General features: G+C 36.2%; 1 long non-coding RNA gene across 6 annotated transcripts; it reads right to left on the bottom strand.

Moving 5' to 3' along the window:
- Positions 1-1,417: 1,417 nt before the first annotated feature.
- On the bottom strand, positions 1,418-5,942 carry LOC106320096. Of its 6 annotated transcripts, XR_001265700.1 has the most exons (10): positions 5,825-5,942; positions 5,504-5,746; positions 5,272-5,320; positions 3,554-5,176; positions 3,423-3,466; positions 2,972-3,240; positions 2,590-2,889; positions 1,993-2,500; positions 1,650-1,909; positions 1,418-1,561 (listed from the first exon to the last, which is right to left on the bottom strand). It is a non-coding gene; the product is annotated as an uncharacterized LOC106320096 (long non-coding RNA). The 6 variants fall into 6 exon arrangements; XR_001265699.1 differs by having other exon boundaries at positions 3,554-5,320; XR_001265703.1 differs by having other exon boundaries at positions 1,650-1,774; positions 3,554-5,320.
- Positions 5,943-11,286: the final 5,344 nt, after the last annotated feature.

The raw sequence follows: 11,286 nt of genomic DNA, 5'->3' as shown, positions 1-11,286 counted from the left end.
GGGGGGGGGGGGGGGGGGGGTGAAAGACTAGCTCGAGTATTTCTTGCCCCCAATAAGCCATCAAAACTTTTTAAAGTGCTATACCAACCTTGTCTTGAATGTGTATCCTTATCCTTCCTTGAGCCATCAGTAAAACACCACCTGCCAAGTATAGAAGGTAAGGTTATGCCTCGTTCTCCCTACTTTGAGCAATCCTTTGTGTAATTTTGGTTTGTGCATTGATCCAAAGTAATGATTTTGTTTCAGTCAGTTTCAGAATGACTCTGGAATCAATGTCTATATTGCTAAAAACATGTTATTTCTACCTTTTCAAATATACCATAAAATTCATTTAAAGTGATGATCTTCCATATATGGATTAACTCGTCAAAACATATGTTCCATATTAGTGAAGAGTGATTGGGTTGGGAAAATATCTATATATAATAGTAAACATGTTTTCTTCAACAGCTGACATAATCATTCTTTAAGGAAAAAAAATTTAACATCCAGCGGTTCTGTTTATCCAAAAAATAAAAACTAAAGGGTACAATTTTGTTTAAGATGAGACTCTGACATCATCGATTTATTTTAATGAAATCGTATTAGAATCTATGTAGTTAGGGATGTTAAATCCAGGGCAGGGACTAACCCTCTTTTGTTTAATATAAAAGCTCATCAATATTTTAACCCAATCCTATTTTAACTTTATTTTAATCAATGGTTAGGAGTGGTACCAGGATTAGCCTAATTCATGCAGGTTAACAAATATTTGTATATATATCAATTTTAACCAAAGTTTATATGTATTATAATTTGATTAAGTTTTCCTTCAAACTTTTCAACGAAATATTTGGCTCCAAAAAAAAGTAATACGAAAATATAGTTCTCAGCTTAAAACACAAAGATTTTTGTTTGATTTCGACATGGTTTTAGGATGGTGTAAGTTTGTATTGGAAATGTATCAGTATTTTAAAATGATCAAAAAGCAATTAAAACAATAGTATGCAAAGAATACATATTTTGTGAACATATAAACACTAAACACTATAACTAAACCAATTTACCCTAAACCCTAAAGCTATGCACTAAATCTAAACCCTTAACGAGAAAGGTGTAGAAAAGACTACATGTTTTAATTTGTGAACAAATAGATTATTTTGTCATTGTGTGATTTTTTTTATCTTTTGTTAATAAACCCTAAACAATATTATTACCCTAAATTCTAAAACTAAAACAGTTAAACTAATCCCTAAAAATGACAGACGAAACCCTAAACCTAGACCCTAAGCATTAACCCTAAAACAAAATCGTTTTTGTAAAAAAAAAATAATACTTATGAGATTACTGAATTTTTATAATAATATTTGGACATTTTGTTTGGGCCTTGTTGTGAATTTCAAAATAGAATATATTAAAACATAAAACATGGTTCAATTACGGTAATTAAAGATCCAAAGCATACATAAAAAATAAAGTCATAAAAAAAAGACACAGTCATGTTTTGAAACAGAGAAACACAAAGGATTTTATGTATTAGAATAACTTAATTGCTTGGTTCCTTCTGTTTTTGGGGTTAGACCTGCAAACAAAGACATCTTAGCTTAGTTTGACTTATTTTCCCACTTATGTAACACGACAGAGAACAACGCAATGAACAAAAATCTCACCATAATAACTTTATCCTCTGGCCAAGCAAGACAGCTTCCAAATGCATCTTCCATATACTTGATCTCAGATGTTGTCCTCCACACAGTAGCATCTTTAACCTTGACAACATTCACAAAGACTCGACCTGCACCAGGGACCAAAGGTACAAAGTGGACAAGATTTCAGGATTATCCGATGACCAACGTCCTTCAGCGTCAATCACGTTATTTCTGGACAGATCAAGGAACTTGATTTTTTTATTTTGCTTGAATTTGTTACGCTGCAAGCGCAAAAAGCAAAAACCAGAACCAAAATTCAAGCATCAAACCATAACCAACCAACTACTTAAACAAAAGAAAGTACCTCTGATCTGCGAAGAGGAGATGCTGGAGTTACTGGAGACTTCTCATTCGTACACTTCTCTTTCTGACTTGCTGCAGGTTTCTTTGTAGGAGCTGGTGGAGTTTATGGAGACTCCTCATTCGTAGACTTATCTTTAGAACTCGCTGCAGGTTTCTTCGGCGAAGCTGCTGCACTTAGTGGAGACTTTTGATTCTTAGAAGTTGAACTTACTGTTTTAGAACTTGGTTTTTGTAGATCAGGAGAATGTGGTGTTCTTGAGTCAAAGACAACGCTATTTGAAGGCCATGCTACAAAACAGTTCAGATAACCCTCCATAGTTGTCTTGCCAAATGTAGGCCTCCATATGCATTTGGGTTTACTACCTTATCCACGTACACTTTTATTCCATTTGGACCAAGAGGAAGTCCATTGATCAACGCTTTCAGTTCTATAGTCTGCCATCGGCCTACAGCAACCACTTCACCACTTCCGCATTCTGTATATAGTCCATGAGTTTTGTGGAAGGGCTCTGAAAAAAAAAAACAAAGAATTGAAAATAAGAAAGACTCAGCTACAGAGGAAGATGAAACTTAGATAAATAGAATGAGGAAACTTAACCTTAGGAGTATTGTCCTCTTGAATGAAACTTGCTGTCGGAACAATACAATGATCGGCATGCCATGCAATCATCTCTCCCACTGCATCCTCAATAGTAAACATATTATGTTCAGGTCTCCATAAAAAGGTCTCTGGTTTGATTGCAGTTTCAACTAAAACCTTCACAACGTTAAGGCCTAAAGGAATCCCATTAACTAACTCATCAGCATCAGCTGGAACAACCCGTCCCTCAGCAACATTCACATCAACAGATTACCAGTCAACCCGATAATACTTGGGAAGTGATCTGGTATTTACACTCTACACGAAGTACAAGCAATGTCAAATCAATTTATAAATATAAATCTAGATATAGATAAAGATAGAGGAAGTGAATTCATACCCTGTTATTCTCCCTGATTATTTCATTCTCGCAATGGTCTGTTATAGATTATAAACCTGTTTCTCCAGAGACACGTGTTTTTCTTCCATTGCAGCCACAAAGCTGTTCCTAACTTGTAAACAAGTCAGTTTGATCATGCTAATGCCTATGCCCATTGCCCTCAACCGGCCAGGATTATCAGGTCCAAATATCTGAGTAATTCCATCTTGCTTTGGACTCGTTGTCATTGAATCTTGACGACCCTTTAGTTCTATCTTTGATGCCTTTCTCTGTAAACACATTTCAAATTTCATAACCACCAAACAGCAGACAGTCCAATTGATAAAATTATTTGTAAACACATTTCTATCTCTGATGCCTTTCTCTGTAAACACATTTCGAATTTCATAACCACCAAGCAGCAGATAGTCCAATTGATAAAATCAATTTGTAAAGATTCAATATAACTTACAATCTTTTCAGCCGCATTCACATTTCTATCTCTGATGCCTTTCTCTGTAAACACATTTCAAATTTCATAACCACCAAGCAGCAGACAGTCCAATTGATAAAATCAATCTGTAAAGATTCAACATAACTTACAATATTTTCAGCCGCATTCACATTGACAGGCGCAGCATCCTTAGTTCATGATTTGACCCAAACTCTTAGCCTCGACACTTGTGATGGGTCTTCGCTAGAATTTACCAAATCTACTCTCAATCTCACCATTTCTTTACGCCCAGAAGTGTGAGGAATCTGCTTTCATCTTCTCTCTTAGTACGAATTACTGACAACCTTAAAGGCATTACTTGTCTTTTCTTTGACAAATTTACACCATTCAGTTGTATTTACATTCTTGGGTCACAGGTGCATTTTAATGGTTGGAGCTTGCCTGATAAGTATGTGTGGGAGGTAGACCTTTCCGATGGGACATATATACATGCTTTATGTAATTACTCAACCACATATTATCTGTGTTTTTTTCCACACACAGGACAAACCCATTTTGCCCTGCAAGATTTCCATATGCAGGAAAATCCTGAATGGTCCAGAGAAGTATGGCTCTTAACGTGAAAGTAGTGAGACTGAATGAATCACACATTAACTCTCATTTCTCCCAAAGATGTGGAGATCCTGTATAAGTGGTTCTAAGTACACATCTATATTGTTTCCAGGTTGGGTTGGATCAGAAATCAACAATGACAACATGATGTTCTCCTCCTTCATACACTTATCACGTGACATGTTGTAATTCACTAGCAAAACATGCCAGCACTATAGTTAATGTTCATGTTAAAAGGATTAAACTCATCAGTGGAAAGTCCAAGACTAAGATTCTTTTCTTCAGCGACAAATGATGGGTATTTGTCATTCAATTGATCCCAAGGACATAATCTAACGGATATCGGATTTTCCATCTGCGCTCTTATTAGTAAAATGCCACCTTAAGTCCTTCGCCATGTCCTCTGACCTGAACATCCTCTTGAGACGTGGAATTAGTGGAAATTACCTAAGAAATTTTTGTGGAATTCATTTCTTCACATCACCTGTGCGCTTGTTAATCTTCCATCTTGAAGCGTTGCATTTCAGACATTTTTCTAGCTTTTGAAACTCCTTTCTGAATAGACAATAGTCGTTCACACAAGCGTGTATCTTCTCATAACCCATCTCAAAAGATCTCAGAAACCTCTTCAGTTCGTACAAGGATGTGTGCAAGAGATATCCTTGGGTACCATCTGTGGCAAAGTCTCTAGCAGAAAATCGAAGCTTCTATAAGACAACCTACTTTGTGTCTGAGAGCTTGCTGTGGTTTTCACAACTTGGATACAGAAGTGTTTCTGCATCGACTAGTTTTGCAAGATCACTCGTTTTCTTGCTTATCTTCACCGTTAGAAACATCACTTAAGTCTCCATGCCTAAGAAACTTTTCATCAAGAAACGCAGCAGCTTGGTATAACCCTAAAATCTTTTTTGTTCATCTCACTTGCATTGCTTCTACAATCATTCCCTGACATCACTTCTCCATGATGATACCAATCCTCCCGCATCTCGTAACTCAAATCCATTCTCCTTGTTACAAGATGATCAACAACAACACCGGCTGAGTGACGATCTATGTTGCGACAGTCAATGCATGGGAAAATGATCATCTCAGAGTCTCGTAAAACTGCACCAACAGAACTCACAAAGTCCCAAGCACCTCTCTCATAACCAGGATCAGCTCTTCCGTTAAGACAGAATATGCAAGCATAAGAAAATAGCAAGACTTAAACTCTCTTAATCCCCCAATAAATCCTTAAGTGTATATTTTTGTTTACCTGCTAAGATGAATCCATGACTTTTCGACTATTTTTATATTCTAAGTTTCTAATCCATTACCAAAAACAAAACAAACACATAAGAATATCTCAAACACCAAACAAACACATTTTCAATTACATAAGCAGCAATAAATAGTAAAGTATATATTCAATCAATCGGAAACTCAAAAGTAGCAGGCAATCAAAAACACAAACAAGACAAAACTTATATTTGCCTCAAAATAATTACCTCAATAAGCTCCTTTAGATTTCAAGTCGACTTCACTCCACAAATAAACGATCAAAAGCTCCAACCTTGAAAGCAAAACAGAACAAAAACGAACCACAAATCAAATCGTTTCACCCCAAAAATAATCACAAATCAGTACTCGCGAAATCGAAACAGAGATGAAACAAATGTATTGTCTGGCTTGTCTCCTCCTTCTCTTCGTGTCCTAAAATAATATGGTTAACAGAAGAAGAATTGTACAAGCTGCAAAGAAATCGAACAAATTAATAAGAGAAATCAGAGAAATCAGAGAAATCTAAAAATTCAATCTAGGATTCATACCGACACAAATCGATACTGAGTTTCACCTGGAATCTGAATGGCGGCGACAAGAACACCAAAGGAATGCAGATGTGGGTGAAATTTTGGAGATTTTTGGGTTTCTAACTTTGTATGCTCGAGTGACTGAATGGCGGAATAATAAAAAAAAAGCTAAGTGTTTTGCCTCCAAAACACTTTACATCTATAGTAGTCAATTTTTTTTCTCGGATAATGAATTTTTTTCCTAGCGCGAATTTAACGTTACGAAAAAGTTTATCGCAGATTTAACCAGTTTTAGTAGCAGTTGGTGAATTCATGCTACCGGAAACTGCTATCAATACCCATATTTCTTTTAGTGCATCATTATTTAGATAAATATAGGAGTTATCTCCAATACTCCCCCTCAAGTTGAAAGTGTGAGATTACGAACACTCAACTTGGAAAAAATATATTCTCAAATAGTGGTCTTGGTAGGGCTTTGGTAAGTATATCGGCCAGCTGATTCTTCGACGTAACATGCTCCGTTGACAACTTCTTTCAATTGCTTTGTACATTCATGAAAATCGCGTCAATGTGTAGAGCCGACTTGCTGTCACAATAGATTTTCGTCGGCAAGGGATGTGGAATACCAAATGACTGGAAGAGTTGTTTCAACCATTTGAGTTCTTTAAGAGCAACCGACATAGCACGGTACTCGGCTTCAGCAGAGAAGAGAGACACAATGTCTTGTTTATTAGTCTTCCATGTCACAGGAGAGTCACCAAGAAACAATATGTAGGCACTAAGTGAACGACGACTGAGTGGACATGCACCCCAATCAGAGTCGTAGTAGATACTATAATGTTAAGAGATTTATCCGCTTTTTAAAAAATACCTTATCCAGCCCTTCCCTTGAGATAACAAACCACCTGTAATGAAGCTTCCCAGTGAAGGAGGAGTGATTTTTGCATGAAGCAAGATAGAATATGAGTAGCATATCCAAGTTCAGGTCGTGTATTGGTGAGATATATTAACCGACCAACAGACGACAGTATTGTAGAGCTTTCGCCAAAGGGCCTTCTGCTCAAGCGAGCTGATGATTGAGCTCAATAGGAACCAGTGAGAATTTTTCTCCCAGTAAAACCAACTTCAGAAACACTATCAAGAGCGTATTTCCGTAGTGACAGATAGAAACTCGAAGCTTTTCCAGGAACCTCAGAACATAGAAATGTTTTTTAATTTGCCAACGTCTTTCATACGGAAACAGTCTGGTATGTAATCATTAAATTTTTGTAATGCTGCAGCGTCGTTGCAGGCGATGAAAAAGTCATCTACTAGACCAGAATATGAAGAAAAATAGAACAGTGAACCTTTGAAAATAATGAATGATCTGCATACTCATGGGAGAATCCAAACTCATGTAAAGCCTGTGGGAACCAAAATTCACACCGTCGATTATGGTAATCGGTGGAAAGTAAAGAAATCCTAACTTTCCCTGGGGTCATGGATTCTCTGTGAGAACCAACGACAAGTGACCAAATAAATGCAGACAATATGAAAAGATAACAAAACGAATTTACAGAGAAAAATGATTTTTATTTCGAATCCGCGTAAAAGCGTTGCGATTGTTACAAAATATTATAAAAGCTTTGACCGAAAGATCTTTCAACGAGTTTCTAGTTCTAGCCAGTAGCCACCAAAAACCTTAAACCTAGTTGAGTCGCAGCTCGATAACAACAAACGAAAAAGATACGAAAAAAGGTTTTGATTGATTTCGGACTGGACCTTATGAAAGGCTGCCTACGTACCCCTTTCGAGGATCAAGCCGAACGTATTTCAATTAAAGAGTTTGAACAAGAGATCGAACTGCATGTGCGAGTTCGTCTAGTAATTGAATGCATGACATAGGAATTGAGCTTGTCGAGTATAATGCCTAAAATTCCTAAGTGCAGAGAGTTCTAAGAGTCTAAGAGAATCGTCATTGTGCCTCTCACCTTCGTGCCCCTTATAAACTCCTCCTAGGTCGGTTTGGGTTTTCATTTTCTGCCCTTGGCTCAAGTTTATCTTCTCGAGGAAATATTTCATTTTTCCCGATCTTCATGATTATCCATTAAAACTTGACATTTATCTTTGAACTTGACATTTATCTTCAAACTTGACATTTATCTCTTCTCACGAATATTCGATAAACCGTCATAGTGACTTTGGGCCGATTCTCGTAAAAATCATAAGTGGGTTTTTGCTGCATTTTAGACCCTTCGGGCCATTTTTTGACTAAAACGTTTTTACGATTTCTTTCGGAAGAATTATCTTTAGTACGACGTTGGTTTTACGAAATAGCAGAAATCAATCGTATAGCCGAGATAACTATGGTGTTAAGTTAAATGTTATCGTTTTATACGATCGATCCGAACTTAAACGAGAAAATAAGTTTTCGTCGTTTTTATCGTAAAGTTTCAACTGTTAACTTCGATCAAGAAGAAACAAGAGACAGTTTGACCGAGACCCGAAGGGGGGAGTTCCGGAGACGAGAGTGCATGGTACTGGACTGATCCAACTCGTCTGATGGCGAATTGGACAAGACTGATCCAATTCGCCATTGGGCGAGTTGGAAGTGGTCGATCCAACTCGCCATTGGGCGAGTTGGATGTGGGTTGTCCAACTCACCCAATGGCGAGTTGGACGTGGCTTATCCAACTTGCCCGATGGTAGGTCGGACGATGCTGGTTTGGTTGTTCTGATGATTGGAAAATTGTCCGTTCGAGGGATTGAATGATCCCTTACGAGGACCTTGTCGTGTAATACTCTTAAAAATACAAAGTTTCAGTTAGCCGTATTTTTATTCTTCTTTTAGAAAGGTTTCTCGTGGACTTTCTGGCATTGATTCCGCCGTGACCGATTTTGACCCCAACAAAGCCTTTGTAAGTTTCTAGTACCAACATCTTGGAGCTTGTCGAAGGCCATACAGTGAATTATTGAAGCGATATACTTTGTTAGGATCCGAAGACGTGAACCCTTGAGGTAGCTTCATATAAATTTCTTCGTCAAGATCACCATGAACGAAAGCATTACTTACATCCATTTGATGAACTAGCCAGTTCTTGGTTGCTGCAATTTCAAGAATGAAACGTTCCATTTACAGTTTTGCCATTGATGTGAATGTGTCTTTAAAATCCTCACCTTCTATCTGATTATTTCCGAGCACATCTAAACGAGCTTTGCGCCAATCAAAAGTTCCATTCGCATTATACTTGTTTGAATAAATCCATTTGTTTCCAAGTACTTTTTTGCATGGTGGGAGTCTTGTAACATCCCATGTATTAGTAATCTCTAAAGTGTCTACTTCTGTATGCATAGCATCATTTCAGAGTTTATTTAACCGTTTCTTTGAAACTCTTTCGTACATCATTGTTACTTATTGCAGCCAAAAAAGCTCTGTGTGAATCTGAAAACAAATGATCAGAACAAAGCTTGAGATAAGGTAATGTTTATTACATTAGAACATTTGTGGAGACCCATGATCGGACATAAAATGTATGTGAGGGGGTTTTTGCAGAGTGGGTCATGTAATATTTCAATAGCGTATTAGATCTCCTAGCTTCTTTTTTTTTCTAGTTTTTTCCTTTTTCTAATTCGGTTGATGGTGATAACACAAAAATCATGTGTCATTGAAATGAAAATAAAATAAAAAGGTTTGTTATAGTGGTGGTGGTTATGGCACCGACGATGATGGTGATTACAGTGGTGGTGACTATGGTAGTGGTTACAGAGGAACCGATGGTCATAGATATGGAAACAACAGTGGCCGTTTGTATCAGTAGTTAATGTGGTTGTGTGGTGGTCGTGGTGGCTAAAGAAAAAGAGGTTGTTGTAGAAGGAGAGGAAATGATGGCCTTTTGTAACATGGATCATAAAATGGTATAGAACAGACCGAATAGTATTGAACAAACTAAATAATATGGAATAAAATAAATAGAATAGTATATATAATGAATTATCAAATAAAAAATTCTATTATAAAAATATATTGTATTTACATGCTCGACATCTACAACTGTTTTCAATGATCATATTTATCTTATAGATATTAAAAAACATGAAAATAAAATTATAAGCATGTAAACAAAACTCTTTCATCATATAAGAACATACAAATGAAAATGTAAATAGAATAAAACACGCTAAATGGTATAGTTTACATTAATGAAATTATAAAATGGTTTAAATATACTATATTATGTATGTCCAAAATTAACAAATAGCATATAACATAACTTTTACATCACAATATTAGGATATGAAGGTAGTTACGGAGAAAGTTGTAGTGGTGGATACGAAAGATATAGCGGAGGTTAAGAATTTGGTGATGGTGTTTGTGTGATGGATGTGGTTATGAAGGAGATAATGGTGCGAAGTAGGTGGTGGTGGTTATGGCGGAGGAGGTGGTTGTTGAAGAGGTGGTGACTGTATTAAGGAAGTGGTGGTTGTTTTGAAGGATGTGATGGAAAAAATACGAAACGAAAATTACAGATTTGGTTAATAATTAAAAGAAATGATGACAATCGCTATTGTGATAAAAGTATAAATGATTAAAATTGTTTTTACAAAAAGTGATGGTTGATTGGAAATAGTCGCGATGGTGATAGGTAACTGAAGAAGAAGTTTATACCTTTTAAACCGGCAAGTAAAGATAATAAAGTAGATTTTTAAATAATAATGGAAGTTATATATTTTTAAGTTAGATACTTAATTATATTTTATTTCATAGTTACTCAGTCCAATTTCCCTTTAATATATACATGTTTTTTTGGACAACTATATATATATACATGTCTATTTTTTAAAAATAAATTGGACTTCTACTGCATAGAAAATTGGGCTGTAACTCTATCGAAAAAAAAATCAAACAAACCTCCTTCTCACTCTTTCATCTTTCTCACAGTTCTTCAGATCCACTCAAACCCAAAAAATAAAAAAAATTGATGCAAACAGAATAAGAACTGTAACAATTAAACCCAACAAGCAAACAAAAACAAAAAGCGAGGTTTTCCAAATGAGATCGCAGGCTCGAAAAGGATGCATTGAAAAAACACTACAAGAAAACACTGGCTTTACAACGAAGTTTTACGACGAACATAATTCCTCGTAAATTTACAAGTAGATTACGTCGACGTTACGACGAAAAGCAGTTTCGTCGTAAAGCGGATGTAATATTACAACGAAACTGTTTCGTCGTAAAGTCATTGTAAAGTTACAACGCTTTTACGTGGAAAATTAAATTCCACGTAAACGCTTTGTAATGTAACAAGGACTTTACGACGAATCCTGTTTCCTTATCTTTCCTCGTAAAGACGTTGTAATGTTACAAGGACTTTACGAGGAATCCTATTTCCTTATATTTCCTCGTAGTGGCGTTGTAATTTAACAAGTATTTTACAACGAATCGGGTTACCGTTATACTTGGTCGAAACGTGTATTAAGTGTGCTTTATACCTAACTAAATT

Source organism: Brassica oleracea, unplaced genomic scaffold (genome assembly GCF_000695525.1).
Source record: "Brassica oleracea var. oleracea cultivar TO1000 unplaced genomic scaffold, BOL UnpScaffold00798, whole genome shotgun sequence".
NCBI lineage: Eukaryota > Viridiplantae > Streptophyta > Magnoliopsida > Brassicales > Brassicaceae > Brassica > Brassica oleracea.
Note: the sequence above shows the minus strand (reverse complement) of the source record. Positions and strands in the feature narration are given on the sequence as shown.